Here is a 22,391-nt window from a genome sequence, read left to right as displayed (position 1 = left end):
GTGGTAGAAGGCTCAGTGCTGTGGGCAGAGCTCTGAAGCATGTTTTTCCACGCTCACAAAAGCCTTCCTGTCCACCTTGATCCTCTTACTGGTGTTTATTGTGTTGCATCTGGCCTCCCAACCCAGAAGTAACTGGCGATGATGTCATCACCAGTTGCTTCCGGTGGTACTTTGAATAGGTGGACCATGTGAAGTGGTACAGTGGAAGACAAATGTTGAGAAACACTCCTATACACCAATGACCACCCCTGTCTCGCCCACCCCCCACCCCCGTAACGAATGGGCAGCCAATGTAGCCCCCGGAGAAGCGGACTGACAGAGTCAAACCACCTAGCTCCAGTGACCACACGGGCCGCCGCATTCTGCACTGATTGCAGTTTCCGAACCATCTTCAGGGGCAGCCCCACATGAAGCGCGTTACAATAATCTAACCTCGATGTCACCGTAGCATGGATCACTGTGGCCAGGTCTGCACGATCCAAGTACGGCCGCAGCTGGCGCACCAGCCGAAGCTGAGCGAAGGCCCCCCTAGCCACAGCCGCCACCTGGGAATCCAGGAGCAGCTGCGAGTCCAGGTGGACCCTCAAGCTGCAGACCTGCTCCTTCAGATTGCACAGTGCTCCTACTATGATATTGCACAGTGAAGCTACTATGAAGCTGCTCCTACTATGATATTGCACAGTGGTAGATCGGGCAGGGTGGGTCAAAGGCCCATATTCATCAGAGGGCCTATGTAGCTGGCCTGCCCCCAATTCAGGCAATAGTACTCAATGTGTCATTAGGGAATGGCTTTGGGGGTCCCCTGAAGGGCCTTGGTCCAGAACCCCCAGCAATTTAGCACTGGGATGCTAGGTACTGTGCTTTCTGTGTCAAAATCTGTGTGACAGCATTTTGTGCTTCCCTGCAAATAACACTAGTGCAAATTGCATCATGAAGTTATTGTTACTTTTTATGTATAGTTGGATTGGCTAACCATCTCAGAAAGTTTAATACACTGAAGTGCTACATAAAGAGCACTTTATTTACATAAATCTGGATAATTGTTTTGAAAGCTCTGATGGAATAAAGCAAACACTTCTTCAAAGAAGGGTTAGGCAGCACAAAAATATCTTAAAATTGGAGAGAGCAAGAAAAAGAAAATGGATAGAAGAGGAAGGTAAATAACTGACTTCAACAAATGATCATAAATCAGTCAATCCACATTCCCAAGCACTACTTGGTATGTTGAAGATAATTCTTTGTGGTTTTTAAATAGAAAATGGCAGATTATTACTCAGCCAGCTCTCACCAATTAAAAATGCATGTGTTGTCCTACAAATGTTTAGCTTTACCTCATGATCCATTATTTAATGTTACAACTTTTGATGCTGACAAGAAAATCCAAAAATGCTTACTTGAACAATTTCTTTCCTAGTTAAGCTCTGGTGACACAATAGCACTAGAAATTAAGCATTTGCGATTGGGCTGTATAACAAATCCAAGTCAAATAACTCTGAGACAAAAGGGAAGAGCAGTTCAGCAATGTGTTTGCTGAATTAATATGTAATATGGAAGATATTATAAAAAAAGATGTAGCCAGTATTCAAAGTAATTGAAAAGCGTGGTGTTCTTATCGCAATGGACTAACAGCCCAATCCTGAGCTGCCCGGTGCCAAAATGGCTGCCACTGCATCCTATGGACATTGGGCAGCCAGAGACGGCTCCTCCGGGGGGGGGGGGGGACATTCATCCTTTTCCCCCAGGGAAGGTAAGAAGTCCTGCAGTGGAACTACTTCTCTGCGCTTCTGTATAATTGAACATAGAGGGCCACATAGACCTTTTGTCTGTAAGGAAGACCCTTGGTCAAAACACTTTGGGTATTCTTCACAAGCAAAATCACTGCTTTTTGCACCTGCTTGAATCCTGCCTCTCCATTGTTTGTTTTGTGGGGCTGCCCCCATGTTCTTTGTTGATTTTCTGTCATCTAGTGCACAAAGCTCAGTTGCTGGAAAAATATTCTCCCAGCAAATAATAGCACTCTTCATCAGTGACTGCCATTCTGATTCTGACTACACAAATTTCACTGGCACCTACTGGATATCTGGCTTGTCAAGCAACTATTGACACCCCCTTACCATCTTCACCATGTACTCAGCAAAATTTTGCTTGTTCTCTTCATTTTCTTTACTGTTTAGCACTTCCTTTCTGTCCACCTTCATCAGAACACTCTTTTAGCAAGCTCTTCCTGTATTATATTGAGGAAAATGAGGAAAGCAGTATTGAATTAGGAGAGCTACAGAGATAGCCTTGCTGTACGAATACAACCAGGCAGTGACTACTTTTTAAACAAAATGTGGGACTATATGGAATAAAAGATAGTGGAATAAAAGATAGTTAAGGAAGAGCTTGTTCTTCAGTTAGCATGTGTGCATAATGTACGTCTGAGTTACTATTTTCTAATTTCAAAATTGTTAAATTCAGCAGCTTTTTGATAGCTATAGTCAGTCATATTCAGTGGATAATGTCTGTATGAGGAACAAATGCAGATAATGCTTCATGTAAAATAATATGCCTCCTATCATTTTTATCTTCATTATGGCTTGCAGGAGGCTAGCCACTGGATGTGCCTTGTAGCCCAAGGCAGAGGACAGCACACTATGGCCATTATAGTTCCTTTAGATCACCAACAATGTCTGATGCAACAACAAGGTGTTTTATCCTTATATGTTGTGTACTGCTCCATTGACTGTTACAAGAAAAGTCAAATAGTTAATGATTGCCTTCTCAGTTAAGCATTCATTCTTATTTTAATGTTTTAAAATTGTGATGCTAGGATTGTATTTCATTAAATCATTAAATCATTAGAATAAATAATGAGCATATATGCTCTTCTGCTGATTAGTATACAGTATAGCAGATAATGAGACTAGGAAATAAGTGATCAGAGTCAATATGAATTATGCTATTACACACAGCAGCTTGTCAGAGATTCATTGAGAAGTGTCTGCAGTATACAGGAAGGTTTGTGGCATAGTGTTCATACCAAAGGGATTGCCTAATGATTCATAGCCAATAGCTTGGCACATATACAAATACAAGCAATTTATATGGGTAGCAATGTAACAGACTTAAGGAGAGAGCAAAGACCAAGGTTCAGAGCAGATAGTTGATTCTAAGGAAGCTGGAAATCTCAAAGACCATTTGTTTATTTTTGCTGAAACTACTTTGGAGTTATAGTTACTTCAAAGACAGGGAAGCCTTTTATTTGTATGAGACCCTTGCAAATTCTCTCCCCCCCCCCCATGCATCTGCAGACTCACAGAGGCATGTGCATTTGTAGACTTTCCTCCTTCCAAGGTGAAAGCTCTGTTAAGCATGGGAGGGTGTGCTTTCCTTTGGTCCCCTTGCTTTTCTAAAGAAAGTAACTGAGCTAGTAACTTTGGTCTTCACTGAGCTAGGCATTTAGGCATTCCATTTGTGGCTGACATGGGGCGCTTGACATGTTTGACAGTTCCTAGACAGAAGGTAGCTCTGGAAGAATGAGTGTGAAATTTGTGTGTAGAACATATCTGCTGAACATATGCGTGGGTTTTTATACCATATGTAAATGTACTGGGAACCTGTGGATTGGGTGAGGTTGTTAAATGTGATTATTATTTACATGTGGTTTTCACACTGAACATGTGAAGTAGCCCTGAAGTGGTTCTGAGGCTAGATCAAAAGCACTGAAGAGGTAAGATTACGTGGGACTGTGCAGTAATTGACATGAGGAGAAGGCCATATGGATAGAAGTTTCACTTGTTTTCTGCATATAGGAGCATCTTAACAGAGACTGTTAATGTTTCAGCAGTTCAGTAGTTACTAATTTTGTAATAGTACTCACAAAACAAGAAAATCTCAGAATTTGTAATGAAAAGATAGAGTAGCAAACAGGTAAATAACACTTGCAAGAACTCAAAAGATATTCTGCTTAGCTCAAGATAAGGCAGATATTGATGGTTTAGGGGGTAGGGAGTCCTGAAAAGCCAGCTGAGACATTGGCCAAGGGCCCACCTGGCCAGGCTGACTCCTCAGCACTGGTGGCAGTGGAAACCCCTAACGCACCATCAGAGAATAAGGTATGGGCTTTGCTCCAGGGCTTCCAGCCATCTGGTGTGAACATGGGGGTGGTAATTTTGTGGCCAAAGGGTTGGCCATATCTGCATTCAAATTCTGTCTCAGCTATGGAATGTTTTATACATAACAACTATATTAAGATTCAAGATTGGAGTAGGTGGATAAAGGCATATGTGAAAAGTAGGTCCAAACATAAGAAGAACCTGTTATTCCTGGCTGCAGCTTTAATAGATAAGGCAGATTAAAAGCTTGAACAAATTAATGTCAAATAAGTAGCAAAATCAGACTTTCTCCTAGATTGCATTTGGCAGCTTCCCACTGTTTTATTTTTATTTCCACTTCTCATTTTCCACTTTGAGGTTCTCATTCTCTAAACTTCATCAAACCACATTTTAGAGACAGAAGATTGCCTGCTTTGCCATACATAGGTATTGCAGATGGAAAAATTAGACTATGTATGTTATATTAATGGATGACAAACTTGTGATATTAAGGGATGGTGAACATCTTGCCACATTTTGGAGTTCTTTGTAAAGCTCACTAAAGCTGTAGGTACACAGCATTCTGCAAAGAAGGGTGCTTGATGAAATATTAAACCACTTGCATCAGAATTCCTCTTTGCATTCTTCAGAATTAGTTAACCAGCTGTTTTGAGGGACTTTAATGTTCAAGAAACTTGCTGGATCAGCTGCTTAGGAGACTAAAGTCCTTTATTTAGCTACAAGGCATATGAAGCATTTGTTGAAGTGAAAGGCAATTTTTGTATCCATGATTACCCCATACACCAAACATTTCTTAGTGTCTGTCTGGTTATGCTGCTAGTATTAGTGTTTGTTAACAGTGGTCTCACCTTTTTGTCATTATCTTTAGAAAGGAAGACCAGAAGGTAGTAATAAAATCAAGTAATAGTCCCTGAGCAAAGCAAAGGGCCTAATGGGTTTCAGCAGGAGATTGTGTGGCATGTACTAGAAGTCTGCAAAGTGGAGACGGCTGTGCACAGGTAAAACCATTCCCAGTGCAAACAGAGCTTACCATTCTGCTTGGGGGTCTCCCATTCGTGTTGCAGATTGCCCCCAACCTTCACATCAGCCAGCTACATGTGTCCAGAAATCCAAGCACAACACCTGCTGGGGTGAAAGACCCCAGAAGTGGCTGGTGAGTGCGAAGATTGGGGGTGATCTATGGCGCAAAAAGGAGGCTCCCCTGCAGAAGAGTAAGTGCTGTTCATGTGAGAGAGGGATTATGCAGGACGCTGGTTCTGGCCTGCAGGCTGGAGTCTGTGGGTGACAAAAGAGAACTAATCAGAAGGGATTATAACCAAAGAAAGCCATGACTAAATCTCATTGAATTTGATGATACTTAAGTTAGTCATAACTAGTATGTCTTTTTGATTTCCATAGTGCTTAATTAGGATTCATTTTCACTTTCTTAGGATACAAGCCATTGTGATCAAAGTTGAAATCTGGCACGAGCTGCAAGCTGAACAGCAAGTTTTCAGGTAGTATTTTTCAGCACCAAGTAAGGGAGCATTTGAGTTTCCTGTTTTTATCTCTGGGCTTTATATATGTTATAGCTTACCATATTGCCCTACCTATTAACAACTCTTTAGTCATCTCTTCAAAACAAACCCACTCCCCTTACCCCAGAGAAAGTTGACAAAGAAAGTTACTGCCACTTAAGGAAAGTCTAGTATCATTTTTATGCAAGGGTGATCACCTTCTAATATATCAGAGGTTCTCAAACCTTTTCAACTGGTGGCTCCCTTGACCTAAGGAGCCATGACCGTAGCCATTAGTGCTACAATCCTATACATTGTATAGGGCAGCAGATTTTTCACACGGATTCCACAGCTCCCCTAGCTGGTTTTCATGGCTCCTTGGGGAACCATGGCTCACAGTTTGGGAACCGCTGCAGTAGAGTCTGCTATATGTTCTTGAGCCCAAACAAAATGCCAGGGGAATAGAACTTTGCATCTATAACATTTCACAGGCCTGGCATGGAAAGGTTTGGCCTCAAACAATTGGCAATGCAAAACTGTGTCACAGTAGAATGGGCCTAATTGCCAATCAAGTACAAAAGCAAAGCTGTGCAAGGATCTCCTGAGAAATAAAGGCAAGCAATCTTACATATTGAGTATTTCATATACCATCTTAATTTTTTTTCTTGATGGAACCCTTTAGCTAGTTGTTCACTCTCTCTGCTTTGTGTCTGAGATGTACATAAGGGCAACTCAAAAACCATAGAGACCCAGAAAGGCAACAATGTATTTGTGAGAATTTAGCTAATAAGTCCTTGAGGGATCATGCAAGGAGTGTGTGAATAATAGCAATGACTGAGAAGCAGTGCTTCTTAGCCATAAATGCACACTTTTTTTTTCTTTAATGGATGAAGAAAGAACATGAAAAAGATTTTTTTTTGTTTGTTTCTAGTATGTGAACCTACAGTACAAGACTCTTGTGACAAATGCCTAGAACGTTTCCTGGAAATCATCTCAGAGGAGCTGTAGTTTAATTCCAGGACATGCAGGGAATCACTTGGGTATTCAGAGATTGGAACCTCATGGAAGGACTTATTGAAGTATTTGGAGTTCCTGCTACTAGGTTCTCAGTGTACCACAAAAGAGTTAATAGCAAAGTCTTTCAAATCTTCTCTTCATATGGGGGCTGGATTAGGCATTGTTGCTTTGGGGTATCCTTTCTGGTGAATAGAGTTAGGGTTAGGGGTATAAATACATGATAAAACTTTGGGATTCCATATGGCAATGGTCAGCTTTGGGGAAAACAAATGTGCCCATATCCTCACTTGTTCTCTCAAGGTAGGATTGACCATAGTAGCAGCTTAACTGATTGTGGGTACAGAAAGGATATGATAGCTGAGCATTCTGCCTTTCACTATTCTAAACTAAGATAGAAAGTGGGAACCATAGCTCTAGCATGACAGGGATGACCTGAGGAAGTACTATGAGGCCTGCCATGTTGGGTTGTCATTCTAGCTCACTGTGAGCATGACTGATGAGGGCTGAACCTCAGAGTCAACTTTTAATTCAGGAAAAAGAAGAAAGCTCTTAAGTATACCTAAATCAGAGGTAAGAACTGGATTTATAGCCCACTGTTATGCATGTCTACATACTGTAGAAATAATCTTCACTTCACTTTACATTAATAAAATGTATATGAGTGGTTTGGACAGATGTTGGAGATGATAGCAGTGGTGGACATGCTGTTAGATAAGGCACTTTTTGGAAGAAGGTATGTTTTCATAAAAATAGTGTTCTGTAGTTTTATGTTATTGTTACCTGGATATTTAGATGATCAAAATGTTGCAAACATGTTTGGAATCTACTGATTGCAGCAAGGATTTTGCTCACGAATAACATCCCCTGTACAGAAGTATTGCTAAAATTTAGGATAACATTGATGGTGTTCATTCAGTCGTAAGAAGGGAGAAACAGAACTGAGACATTTCAGAAAGTTCAGGTTGCTTTGGACAATTGTATTAGGAATTATATCCTAGGACAGAGGATGTTTGCTGACCTTCCCTCCTTCCTGCTGCAGATGCAGGAACCCATGCCACATACCACCCTATTCTGGAGGGTCCCTCGTCCCTCAGGAATCCATTTTCCTTTGTGGGTGCAGTGGGCTTCAAAGGAAAGGAAGGGGTAGAAAAGCCTTGTTCTGCCAACTGAACACTTTTCCATTGGTGGAACCCACATTACAGTTCTAATCTTTCTGACTACCAGCTTCAGTATTGACACTAATAGATATATGATGCTCATTTTACTATAAATGTATTTATTGGTTATTCTTATCATGCATAGTTATCAGATTATTAACTTTTGTTTAGATTTTTATTTCATTATGTTTTTATTGGATGTTTTAGACTGCAGTCTTGTACACACTTACATGGGAATAAGTCCTATTGAATTCAGTGGGACTTACTTCTGAGTAGACATGCCTAGGTTTGCACAGTTAAAAGCCATTTTTGCCCATTGTTGCATTATACGTAACAGGGATCAAATGTGCATACCTGTGGGCTGGGCAGAAATAGGATATTATTAATGATGTTAGTCACATAGCTTTCTTGTTAAAAGAGGAAGACAGGACAGAAGTTTAAAAAAAAAATTAAAGTATTAATAATGAAAAGAAGAAATCTCTTATACAAGCTTATGTCTCTAAGCTTTTAATTTAGCTAAAGAAATTGCTCCCATTTTTAACATTTTCTGTTTCTGTGTACACATCAGTCCCCCACAATAATGACACATTTGCTTGTGAAATGATGATTGTGGTAGTAGAAATGCACTGTAGCTGGAGGGAGTGTGTGCAGTCCTTTGGATGGCATGAATGCCAAGTGATGGCACATGGCTGGGCAGCCTGCACAAAACCATTTCATGACATAAGTAGTTTCTAATCAAGACAGACTGCTGCAGGTTGTTCTGTCAGGCATGTTAGCTTTTGGCCAGCTGATGCTTCTCAATACCGCTATTGAGAAGCATTTCTCACTTGTTGGGATTTTGAGTGGCTGGCAACTTTTCCAGCTAGATCAATGTGCTTCATCATTAAAGAGACTCCTTGTTTGGGGAAAAAAAAAAACACAGAGCACCAGCACTTAGGCCCAGAAAGAGTTTTCTTTGAAAAAGCAGTGTCAAGAACAATAGAGAGTAAAACATTTTGCAGGATGAATATCCAGTACATTTCATTCATACAGATTATTAAGGTAATTGAGGGCAAGAGTGGAATGAATGGAATGTGAACAAGGAAACAAATAGTATACAATAGAGATGTGTGGAGAAGGATGCCTCTTACAGGGATGTTCACCTTGCTCCATAGTGAGAATTAAAATGGAAGCTCATTGTAAGCCAGAAGCCCGTTGCTATATTATTGGAGACATTTCATTTGTGCTAGAGTAGTGCTTCCCAAACTCCTGCAAGGGAGTTGGGAGCACTGTAACTGTGTGCAGGGGAAGGCAGCAACATGATACCCAGATTCACGCTGCTGCTGGGGATGAAGGGTTTTTTTTTTTAAAAAAACTTATCCTTCATGACTGATTTTGTCATGAAAACCAGAAGTGCCAGTTTTTTTCCTTTTTTAGAATTTTGCAGGCATGGGGGGACCCTTCGGAGAGCCCCCCAAGACTGCTGAGCTGGCTGCACGTAAGTAAAAAATCCCTGGCAGCAGTGTGATCCTGGGGATCGCATTGCTGCCTTCCCCCCTTCCCATCCCTTAAAGGGGCAGGGACAAGTGGTTCCGTGGCTGGTGGGTCGTGACCCACTGCGCTAGAGTATTCTTATTTTGAACATTTAATCAAATGGGAAAAACAAGAGTCAATGCTTGTAACCATTCTGGTATGTTAGATGAGCAATCATAAACACCACAAGATATTGTCCAGCTCCGTGTTTGCACACATGGAGGAAAATGTATGGAGGCTTTGGTTGTTGTGTGAAAACAGCACTCCCCCAAAAGGTAGGTATGCATACTAGTAGCAACTGCATATTGGGCTCTGCAGCATCCAGATCCAGGGTCTCCTTTTGTCTCCCTTGTGTTTATTTCTGGATTGTGAGCCCCTTAGGGAAGGAACTTGTCCTCTTACCTGTTGTAATGCACCATGTACATTGATGGCACAATATATAAAAAAAAGCTGATCCAATCATCACTTTCCTTCTTACTGCCAGCTCCCCCCAATGTTCAAGAAACACGCCTTGCCAACAACATTTGAGAACCTCCTATCTATGGAATGCCACCTCTCCTCATTGTTTTTTCTGTTATGAACAAACCAGCATTCTGGTATTCCCAGACCATCTGTGGAACAATAGTGCGAATAAAACATTTGCCTCCCTTGGAGGCAACGGTAATGTGATGAAGTATCTAAACAAACAGCTCCAGACAGGAACATATGTTGCCAGCTAGTGAAATTCCATTATCAACCAGTGAAAAACCTGCAATTTCATTGACTTGAAATCCCGCAGATTTATTCTTCTAAGCAAGTCCTCCTTGGATAGTGTGACATTTAAATCTTTCAGATCTTCTATGCAGAACAGCTGGGCAATTATCAACTCTGTTTGTTGTGTAGATTTAAGAAATGAGACTGTAATCTCTCAGCGCTTGCCCAGATATTGTGGACGCTTCTTCTCACTCTGTTGTTCAGGAGGCTAGAGTGTTGCCTTAAGAAGTAATTGCAGTCAAGATGGGCAAATGAGCTTTACCCAGATTAAAACAGGGGTTCTCTGTGTTTCATTTATTTTATCTTTAATAACTGGTAACAGGAACACTCCAAGAGTAGCCTTTGTTTGTCAGTCTGTCCATGTAACTAATGTACAAATGCCCCCCCCCCAAAAAAAAAGTTGAGAAAAGTTCCTTATTTTAGGAGTCTTGAGAATGAGAAGGCATTATACAAATTATATATATATAATTATAGCTTTATAAAAATTATAGCTTATTGGCACAAGATCACAGCTTGAGACAACAGCTCTGTTGCTTGTTCAGCCTAAAGGCTGTTTACATTAAGACTGCAGTTCAGATGGTCCTGTCTTTTCAACCACCCCTGCATGTTTCTTACCTCCACTCTACTCACAACACACTCATCTCTTGGTCCAATTGTTAACCTTACGACAACCTTGCTGTAAGAAGAAGACTCCTGCCTTTAACCCTAACTGTCCACCCATTAGGTGAGAGGATAAAGTGAACAATAGGACTGAGGGAGGAATAGAGCAGGAAAGGCCTCAGTTGCATCATTTATTGCAAAATCAAAAGAATCCCTTTTGTTTGTGAAGGAGAAAAATGTAAGCAAATTGAAAATAACTATCAAGCTAGAGTTATTCTGAAGATTTGTACAGGAGGCTGAAGCAGTTTCAAGTGCTATTTTTATCCATAGACATTAAGTTCTTATGGGAAACAACTTTAAAGGACAATTATAATTAGGTTAGATACTGAGCAACTTATTACACTTTTGCTAAACTTTATCCCACAGGAGCATCATCTAGTGATTTTCTCCATCAGGATGCAGTCAGGGTCCATCACTTTTCCATTTTGAATTCTTTCAAAGTATAACACTAAGGCCCAAATCCTAACCAATTTTCCAGCACTGGCATAGCTGTGCCAATGGGACATGAGGTGCATCCTGCAGTTGGGTGGCAGTCATGGAGGCCTCCTCAAGGTAAGGGAATGTTTGTTCCCTTGCCTGGGAGCTGCATTGCCCTTATGTCAGTGCTGGAAAGTGGGTTAGGATTGCGCCTATGTGCGATAAAGGTGGGGGTGGCATTGCTAAGCACATCAGTTTCAGAGCTTTGTAATGAAAAGCAGGGGTCTTGTCTCAGCCTCATGCAGAGACCCTCGAGGAGTGGCGTGGTATGATATGGTAGATGGAGATGCAGAACCTTGGAGAGCTCCAAGGAGGCAACTTGATTGGAGGGAATCTAAGTTCTAAATGAGCTCTTTCATTTGTCCTGGCCCAGACTTCCTTCCTCAGGCTCCATTCCTGCAGAGTGCGCATCCTTCAAGGGGCAACTTCTGGATCTGGAACCAAGCTTTTCACCACTTCTTGGTCACTTCTCACCTGACATGTTCCCTGCATTAGCAGACAAGGCTGAGATGTTCTCAGCATGTGAGGGCTGAGAGACCATTCTCTCAGAATGGGGGGGGGGGGGGCCCTGCACCTTAGCAGCTGGTATAGAAACCAGATAACTTAATGGCTTCTCCTGCTCTGGGTCTTGGCTGTGATTTGAGGTTGGGGTCATGACCACAGGAGGCGACCATAGTTCAGTTGTGTAACTGCACATGCTTGATATGCAGAATGTCTGAAATGCAGTCCTTAGTATCTTCTGCTAAAAGTGTTTGAGGTACCAGTGCTGGAAAAGATCCCTCTGTGTGAGATCCTAGAGAACTATTGTAAGTAGACAATACTGCATCAGATGGACCAATTGACCAATGTTCTGATTTGGTATAAGGCAATTTCATAGATGTACCTACTGGTTTTATAGTTTGATCCTATGCATGCTTAGTTTGTTCAGAAATCAGTCCTTTTACATTCTGTGGAGCTTGCTCTCAAATAAGGGCTGCAGTCTACAGTGTCATTTTGTGCAAAAGCATATAGGCCTGGGCTGACAGTTGCTCTCAGTAACACATTATATTAGACTGATCAGTGTTAGATGATAGCAAACTTAGAATGTCAATTGTCATCCATTTATTCTTAAATCCCACCCTATTCTGGACATTCAGGGTTGGTGATAGATATGCATTCAAATCCTATCTGACCTTCCAGCACTGATGCAACCACAATGCAGCTCTGAGGAAAGGGAACAAATGTTCCCTTACCTTTAGGAGGCCTTTGTGTCTGCCCCGCCACTGCAGAATGCAGCACATGCTGCACTAGTGCTGGAAAGTTGGTTAGAAGCAAGGAAAATATATGATGCCTTTTATTCCCCCTCTCCCTCTATGTATGAAATAGGTGAACTGTTGCCTGTGCAGCCATATATTAGCAATGGTCACACTACCAAGTAAAGCGTGGGCTCGGGTAATCCACAGGACACCATACCTGGAAGTAAGTTGTCATGCATGCTGAGGAGAAAGGTAGAGAATATTGATGCAGGGAATGTGGCCTAATGGCCTATGTAAGAAGGAGCATTAGACAGGGAGTAAGACCAGAGTCCTGCACAAGAAGCAGCAGCACTATTCTGTCTAGCAAAGCTGAAGATGGCAGGCTGAAGACCTGAAGACAGGCTGTGGATGGCAGAGTGAGATTAGGGAGAAACCTAAAGGCAAAGCGACTGGGCAGGGTCAGGAAGAGTCAAAGCAGGGCAAGCAAAAGAATCAGAAAGGCGTTGTAGGCACAGCCAAGGAGCAAAAAGCAGTAGCAACTCTTTCATTTTATAAGGACTGCTGGGAACCAAGGAAAGCAGAACAGTGTAAATGGCCTCAGGTGAGTTTGCTTTCTCAGCTAAGGTTGAGTTGAGCAATGATTCCTGATCCAGGGCCAAAAGAGACATGACACAGGAGAACCATGCTCTTTTGTTGTTTTCGTTCAAAGCAGCTATGGGGGCAATGGTTTTGATCAGAGCAGGGGTAGTACAGTGTTGTTTAATCTTTTTCCCTTGCATAATTTTCCCAATCTAAATCCTTCTGCCTGTTGCTATTGACTCTGATGTACTGTGCCTGGATTTTTTTTTCCCCTCAGTGGGCCTGTTAGCAACCTAGGGGAGGAGCGGTTTGAATCAGGAAAATGGCACATGGGAAAAGAGTTGCACACCCACTTCTTCAGGTGCTGTGACAACTCTTGTCAAAACTGAAGCCTCCCTGCCCCTGCAATGGCTGCTTGCTTGAGGATTTTTTGTTTTTTGTTTTTTTTTTAAAGATCAGAAGATCTTTCCTGTCCCAGGTTGGGGCTCTGAAATTATTCCAGTCCCAAGGTCTCCAGCAGTACACAACTTGTTCTCCTTGTGATACTTATGCCAGGCATTGAACCTGGGCTCTTGAAACACATACCATAAGAGAAAGTCTGTTCATCTGCTACAGCAAAACCCAAAATGGGTCTCATGGTACTTTTAAGGACTAGGGTTGTAAACTTGTACACACTTACATGGGAGGTAGCCCCATTTGTGTATTGTCTAGAACAGAGGTGTCAAACATAAGTCCCATGGGTTGGGTGTGGTCCCCAGAAGCTCTATATCTGGCCCTTGGGCTCTCCCAATACCACCATCTGTTACTGAGCTGTGCTGAGGTGTCACTGCTGAAAGGGGACCCCACATGATAATTGGGCTGTCCCATTTCTTGAAAATATGATCAATATTGCATATTTTCTGTCAGTTGCAGGTAAGAGTTCATTAGTGAGAAAAAAGTGCTTATTTCTGGTTATGGCCTGTTTAATGTCCTCACTTCTGGCTCCCAGCAGGCATCATTAATGCTATTCGACCCTCTGTATGTAACGACACTCCTGTTATAGAATGACCTTGAGAGTCACTCCCATTTATTCATTATTAGTAATAAGAAATATCCCATGTTTTAGGGCAGAGCCCCTACTACTCTAAACAGGCCTGAACATGGGCTCCAACTAAGTTTCCTGAGGTTAATTGAGTACTCAAGACAAATTAGTGAAATTGTACTCCATTTGGATGCCAATAATGGCATCATGCAGGGTAGAAAGAACATTGTAAGCTCTTGGTTCCCAATATAAATTAGGTTAGCATTGAGTTGAGAACAGGACCTTGACTTCATCTCTCTGTACCAGCATTTGTAACAGGAATAATGAAGACAGTGAAGTTAATTCTGCCAGGCTCAACAGTCTTATATTGCTTAGCCAATGGAGCATGCACTGCAAATACACACATCAGAGACTAATCCCTGGGCTAAAGTTGCCAGATCAAATTTCAGTAACAAGTGATGCTTTGGAGCTGTAGGGTCTGAAGCAAGAGACAGCTGTTTCTTTCTATGGAAGTATCTGGTCATGGAACACCTATGGCAGGGGTGCTCACACTTTTTTGGCTCGAGAGCTACTTTGAAACCCAGCAAGGCCCGGAGATCTACCAGGGGGGAAGGAAGCGTCTGACAGACACCCCCTTTAATGTATGGAGCCCCTGCTGGAGTCTAGTCAGTTTTGTCAGTTTTGTTGCTGCATGCCTGAAGAGCAGCTAAAGTGTCAGTTTCAGTATCAGTTTAGTGTCAGCTAAATATGTCAGTTTCGTCTAGTGACTAGACGAAACTGACATATTAACAGTTTGGAGAGACAGGGCTCCGCGATCTACTCATTTTGCCTTGCGATCTACCGGTAGATCGCGATCCACCTATTGAGCACCCCTGACCTATGGTAATCTAGAGGACCAAGATGTTTTGAAATAAGGAACACCCTTTGAAAATACAGGCCGCTTGGCAATCCTCAACCTCCAAAATGCATCTTTATGCATTAGTAGAAGTTGTCCTTTGGTAAAGAGAAGGGCAGGAGGTGTTGTCCAGTAGTTGAGCTGTTGTACTGCCTGAAGCAGGAGCAACTCAGGTTGTGCCCTTAGAGGTGAGATGCAAAGCCAAGCTGACAAAGTGCAGTAACCCATTGTGAATGGATAGAGTTGCCAGTGGCAGAGTGTGGAGAGGTCAGCTGGCAATAAGACCTTGAGAACCTGCCTGGGCTTGATTTACAATTGCCTGCAGAAGCGCGTAAGCTGAAGAGATAACCACACTGCAAAGGGAAAAATCTGGTGACTGAGGCTTCCGTGAGTACACAGAATTCCTCACAGAACAATATTGTAAAAACCCCTTTGAAAGATAGTGTTTTAAGATTTGCCTGCCAATGTAAACCACCTTGAGTGCTGTGTAAAAACAGAGAGACAGTATATAAATACTTTAAATCAGTGTTTCTCAAACTGTAGGTCTAGGTGGGTTGCGAGTCAATTTCAGGTGGGTCCCCTATTTTATTTTTAATATATTGGACTTGATGCTACCATAGCATGTGACTGCATTTGGGGAAATGTTACATGCCTGTACTTTTAACAGACTACTATGTATATGCTTTTAACAATGATAGTAAATAGGACTTATTCCTGGGTAAGTGTAGGTAGGATTGCAGCCTAGGATTGTTAAAAATGTCCCTGCCTGATGATGTCACTTCCGGTCATGACATCACTTCCGGTGGGTCCCGACAACATTTTTTTCCTAAAAAGTAGGTCCCAATGCTAAATGTGTGAGAACCACTGGTTTAAATAAATAAAGCCCAGTGTTTCTTTTTTCTGGGAAGTTATCAGTTAAAAATTGTGGTAGTCATACCTCTAAGAACTTGGGAGACGGTGTCACTATGACCTGATGAATGACAGTAGTTCAGAGACAAGCTTGACATGTTGGCAGCAGATCTGTGTATAATTTACCTGTGATTTGTAAGGAGAGGGTGGGATCCATGTTAAACACAAAAGAAGTATACAGGTGAGGAGTATACAGGTGTCTTTTCTCCCTTAAGTGAGAGAAAAATTAAAATTAGAATCATTTGCTCACCTGGAAGATAGAAGACCTTGAATAAAATTCATTCCCCAAACCTGGGAATCAAATTCACTAGCAAAAGCAAAATACTAGGGAGTTTTGTGCCCAAGAAAGGATTAAAACCTGGGAAGCTAAGCTTCATAGTTCTAGTCTAGTATTCTAACCACTACACCATGCTGTCTTTCTAACTCCTGAGGCAAAGGAACCAATTCATAAAGCAGGGAATGAAAAATGGGAGAGATTGCTTTCTTAAGCAGGGAGAACAATCCAATATGCAGTGAAATCAAGCCTGCTTTTTAATAAATAAATTTAAGTTGAATGTCAAATTTATTTAATAAATAAATTTAAGTCGAATGTCCTGCCTCTCTATGAATAGCTTCTGTTAAAATATCTGCCTTTTGCTGGCCATATCTCCTCTCTTTGCTCAGTAGGGGCTTGAATAGCCTAGTGGGTTAGTGCGCTAGCTAGAGAGTTCGAGAGCACAGGTTTGAATCCCTGCTGGTTTAGAAAAATTAAAAGTGGGCACATTGCATCAGGGGCCATGATGCAATGCAAATCTAATTTGAATCACCAAGACCTTGCAGAGGATCCCCGGGGAACCCTGGTGAAGGGGAGAGCCAGTCCACGAGGAGCTGGGGAGCAAGAAAAGTAGGAAGCCACTTCTCCGGAGCAAAACAGAAGTACCTGTTTAAAGGTTCCTGAATCAGTGTGGAGCCCTCTGGTCATGTGGATCTTAGGGCATCTGACCCTCCTGCTCCCCGTAGCTACGCCACAGATGGAAACCCAGTTTAAATGCCAGATACAAACAGCTGAAAATAAAAGCATATACTGGGTGACCCCCAAAAAACACAACCCATAAAAATTTTATTAAATCCTACAAAGGTCCAGTAATGTCTAAAATGTCTTTTCCTTGGTTGACCAAGACATATTGGGGAAGATTATTGTTCCAATATTTCATGCACAAAGTCGATGTGTATACCCTGAAAGAAAAAAGAAGAAAAATTAAAATTAACAGTTTTATTCAAAAATTTGTGGGTTCTGTTTTTTTTTTTGGGTCACCCTGTAATTATGGAGAGCACATATCCCACAATATGTTAAGAAAAAACAACTGTTTAATTCACAGCAAGGTTATATTCATGCCATTCACCCCACAAGGTGAGGCAAGTGAAACCGAGCCCTAGATTGGGTGAGTGCAATTCCTGTGTAAACAAAGCATTGTCTATGAAGGTTCAAAGAGCTAAACAGTCCACAAATAAATTCAATTGGTCCAAACATATAAATTTAAGATCACGAAGCTCAAGTGCCCTTAAGCCACTCATTCTATTTATACCATGTATGGATGTTATTTAAGTAGGACAGAATATGTTAAAGAAATCCAATGTGCATTGTCTGTTGATTCTTGCCTATTGAATCCAGGCTCCACACAGTTGTGGGTAACAATATATTTATGTACAGGATTATATACAGCTCCTTGTCAGGGCTCTTAATATAGGCCTGCAGCAGATTTCTCATAGGTCAAGGAAAGGGTGGGGAGGGGGAGATCTGGAGGCTGGCTTATCCCTAAGACAGGGCACAGTTAATTCACTGTGCTTCAGTACAACACATCATGCACATTCTGATCCATGGGTGGCTAGCCTGTAGCACAGATACCACAAGTGGCACAGGCAGCAAAAGTTTGTGGACAGGAGCAGAAGGCTCCATGCCTTTCTTGTGCCTCTCTCTGCTTACTAGTCTACTAGTCTAGCAACAAAACTACCTGAAGGCACCAGGGGAATGCATGTGTGCTGGAGTGCACATAAGACTAGTAATAATATTCTTTATATACCGCCTTTCTTGGTCGTCAGATTTCTCCTCAGACTTTAATTCAAGGCGGTTTCCATAGGCAGGCTGTTCTAAATCCCCCTAGGGATTTTTACAATTGAAGAAAGGTTCTGTCTTTCAAGAACTGCACAACATTTCAGATGGCTCTTTTATGGTCTGTTATCACTTTCTGGCCTCCAGATTCCTCCCACGCAGGCTGACAAGCAGTTCCTTCATCTCTCCAAGAGCAGGTGGAATAACTCGGCTGGGCTTGTCAGCTGCTTCAAGGTCTCGCCATTCATGGTGCAGGTGGCCTCAAACTAGTGACCTTCGGATGTTATCTTCAGGCAAATGGAGGCTCAACCCTCTAGACCAGACCTCCTGCCTGAGATAGTACTATCTCATACCTTCAGGTTAACTGCTGGATCACCTGCCAAAGCTTGCCTACTGCTGCTCTAGTTAACAGAGGTTTTACATTTCATTACTGATGGATTTGTGGAAAAGTCAATTCACCAGACATGTATTTAAAAGCCCAGAGGCAGCTTTGTTTGATTGAAGCTAACCTGGAACCATGCCAGTTCAAGTAGTTTAGGGATCACAGTTTTTCCCCTTGTCTGGCTGTGGACTTCAGCTAAGGTTGCCAGATTCTTAAAAAACATGGGCTATTCGGTTATTGTTTTGTCTGTTCTATTGAGTTGGAGCTGGAATCCTCCTGAATAAGAGAAGGCTTAAATCCATGAAAGCTCTCACATTCTTGAAGTAGGGCCCACTGCACAACCCTAACACTTGGGAGTGTGTTCTCCTGCTGCTTGTTCAGAATGCCTCTATTCCTCAAGCCAGTCCACCTTCATCTTTCAAACCCATTAGCTCTTTGTTTCCACTATCTAGCACCTTTGCCTCATTTTCAACTATGATGTTGTAAGCAAATCTAATCAATTGGTGATTGATTTCCAGTACAAGCAGCTGAGCTTTGCCTTCCATTCAACAATCTAGCATTAGCCGAAGGTTACTGGCAGTCCCTGTGACAATCTAAAGGTCTACCAGTTCAAATCTGGGAGTCCGAGCAGACTTGCCTCCACTTTACTCCTGTTCCCACCCAATCCCAGCCTTGCTTGCATTTGCAAAGGAGGGAAGTGATGGAATGAGAAGTATGGTAGGCTAGGCTGTTTCCCCATTGCTTAACACTCTTTTCTTCTGTACTCCCTTTTCCACTCTGTTCTTCTCCTTTTCAAATGCAAACAAGGCAGAGGATGGAATGTACTGAAGCTACTGCCCCAACTGACAAAACCTATGATGTAAATTTTGCCAGTTTGGGTAAATAGCAGCTTTGATTTTATTTTAGTAGCAATTGTCTGCTGAAAAATCAGATGATTTGGATGGGTAAGATTTTTGGTGGGAAACTGCACACAGGAGCAGTCTAAGTCTATTTGTGCCTGAACCCCCAAATTCTGTCATTTGTCCACCAGCACATGTGCATTATCTCCCTCATCTTACTGTCTTTGTCCATCTTCTTGATCCTGCTCTGTTGTCACTTTTTGTGCATTGGCGTGGCTGGGAGAATCTTGGGACTGGAACTTCTCTGCTCCCAGTATTATCTTCCCTAACCACTTTACAAGAACAGGTGTGCAGGAGGGAAGTAAGATTTCCCCATCTTCCTCTTCTGCAGTCTCTGAGCATGCAAGAAATGGATGGGGAGCAAGTCAAAGGAGATGGCAGGCAGGCAAGGGAGCTGGGAGGCATGTGTGGGATGCAGAGCATCTCCCATGGTTTGCCACCTCTCCTGATTTGCCACTCAGTCAATTGCTGTTAAATCCATGTAGCTCAGTATTGCCTCTTGTCCTGGCAAGCACTGGTCACCTGTCACACCTTTCCTATAGGTGTGATAGCAATGCATACAAAGCATAAGCTCTGTTGTTGCTGCCCGATATTCACATGTAGAAGTTAAAGGTCCAGGATGATGATGTTCGTGGCACACTTCTCTTGCCCTCCCTCTAACTAAAAGCAATGTTTGCAAAACATTGCTAATGTACCCGTCTGAAGCCCTTGTGATCAATAGACTGGCATTTGCAGACCAAAGGGCCAGCACAATTTTTTTTAAAACAAGGATTACCTGAATTTATTGGAATGAAATAACCTGCAGGTGCACCTCTGCTATGTTTATCAAGGATTTAATGAGTGTGGACCAGGTTGGATATATCAAAATTTAAATAACAAATTACTGATTTGAAATTGTTTCTTCAGACAGAATTTCCAGATTCTAATTCACATACTCCTGAACAAGCATGTATGTAATTGGTGGCTATCACAATTAAAACATATTTCTTTGCAACTAAATAAAGCCTTTGTACTACCCAGGGATGTAATCCAAAACTTCTACTTTTCGGCAAGGCCTGAAGAATTTTTTTTCAGGCAAGCCTTCAGAGTTCCTGGCCTTTTTAACATCATTTTAAAACATTTTTTAACATCTTAACATCTTTTAACACCTTTTAAACACCTTTTTACAGGCCTGGGTCTTTTTTATAAACTGCTGCTATTTGCTCTTTTACACTTTTTTCTGGTTGCTGTTTTTAAGATATCTGTCTATTACTATGTTTTGTCTGGTTTTTTTAAATTATGTTTTTAATTTGTGTTTTTAATCATTGTTGTAAGCCGCCTTGGGTCCCTGCGAGGAGTAAGGCAGGGTATATATAAAGTAAATAATAATACATATTCAGGCCACGTGCCTTTTGAATTAGAGAATTTGTATCTGCTTGGACCGAAATGGTAGGATTCAAGTTTTCTGTCTAGGTCTCTCTCTACACACATAAAGACACCGAGCAAGATCTCTTAGGGCCAAACTAAACATGATAGCGGCAGAACCTTTAGTAAAAACCAGGGTCTGCCCCCAATCACATCAAAATTTCATTTTCAAAATTGGATGGACATGCACCATATTCACCCCCTGCTTGATATAAAGCAAGGAGTGAAGATGGACTGTGTCTGTCCAGATTTAATAGAAAAAATTTCTGCTGCTGCTCTGAGAGCACAATCCTATGCAAGTATACCTAGAAGAAAGTCCCATTATGTTCAATGGGGCTTACTCCCAGGAAAGTGTGCACAGGTGTGCCCTGTTAACCCCCCTCAGTTAAGTGAAACAGCAAATACCAGTGAATGTTTCCCCACCCTCTGGAGGTGAGGGGGGCTCTACTTCCTCATCTCCAGAGGGTCTTCTGAACCCGGCAGAGACTGCACATGTCCACCTGTGGCCTCTGCCAGGCTCAGAATGATGATTACAGAGGAACAAAATGCAACTTCTGCTTTTTTAAAAAAGTGACTTTTTAATGCCTTATAAGGCATTATGAAACCTGGGGAAGCCCTCTAGTATTAAGGCATTAAAAAAGTCACTTTTGGTTTTTTTGGGGAAAAAACCTGGAAGTTACTCTTTTTACTTCTGGAGGAGTGAAGAAGTGGGCAGGGGTCTGCAAATCCAATCCATGGATACCTGAAACTGTGGATATGGGTTCTGTGGATAAATGGGGTCCCCTGTCTGCAATCCTATACACCAGTGGTTCTCAAACTTTTAGCACTGGGACCCACTTTTTAGAATGAGAATCTGTCAGGACCCACCAGAAATGATATCATAACTGGAAGCTACATCATCAAGCAGGAGTATTTTTAACAAACCTAGGCTGCAATCCTACCCACACTTACCCAGGAATAAATCCCATTTACTGTCATTTTTAAAAACATATACATAGTAGCCTGTTAAAAATACGGATCTGTAACATTTCCCCAATGCAGTCACATGCCATGGTAATACCAAGTCTAATATATTAAAAATAAAATATTGAAATGAATGGGGACTCACCTAGTGGTCCCAACCCACAGTTTGAGAAACACTGCTATCCACTAATGGTTAGTTCAACAAGATGCAGGACATGATTATGTTGTGAATTGCCCCATCCTAGCAGTCAATGAAGTAAGGAGAGAGAGGGGCAATGCAGAGTACAATGAAATCATACCACGTTATGTTCAACTGGAAATTACAAGAAAACCACGAGTGGGCACAGAGTAGGGTGAAGGAGACATGGAAGAGAAGGAGGAGTTCAGTGTCCCTCATACTAGTAAACTAGAACTTCAGCCATTCACTCCCCGGTTTTGGCTAACAACAGAGAGTAATAAGGAAGTCACAGGACTTCCGCCAGGTGCAACCACTGGAGGGTGAGTGAGTGAGTGAGTAGCAGCTGTGCTGAGAGGGGGTGGAAGGAGACTCACTGCAGACACTTGACTGACTAGCCTGATAGTTACTGCTGCAATGTGCTTCCCAAACTCCTACACAGGAGTTGGGAGCACTGTAAGTTTTTGCAGAGGAGGGAAAAGACAGTAACATGATCCCCAGGACTGTGCTGCTGCTAGGACGAGAGGAGGGTTTTGCACTTACCTGCAGCCTGTGCTGCAGTCCTGGGTGGTCTGGGGAGCCCTCTGTAGGGCTTGCCATGTCTTCGAAAGTAAAAAAAAGGAGGGGCACTTCTGGTTTAATCCCAAAAAACTGAAAGTGCCTGTTTTTTC

The sequence above is a fragment of the Tiliqua scincoides genome, chromosome 4 (genome assembly GCF_035046505.1).
Source record: "Tiliqua scincoides isolate rTilSci1 chromosome 4, rTilSci1.hap2, whole genome shotgun sequence".
NCBI classification, from domain to species: domain Eukaryota; kingdom Metazoa; phylum Chordata; class Lepidosauria; order Squamata; family Scincidae; genus Tiliqua; species Tiliqua scincoides.
This window is presented reverse-complemented; position numbering follows the sequence as displayed.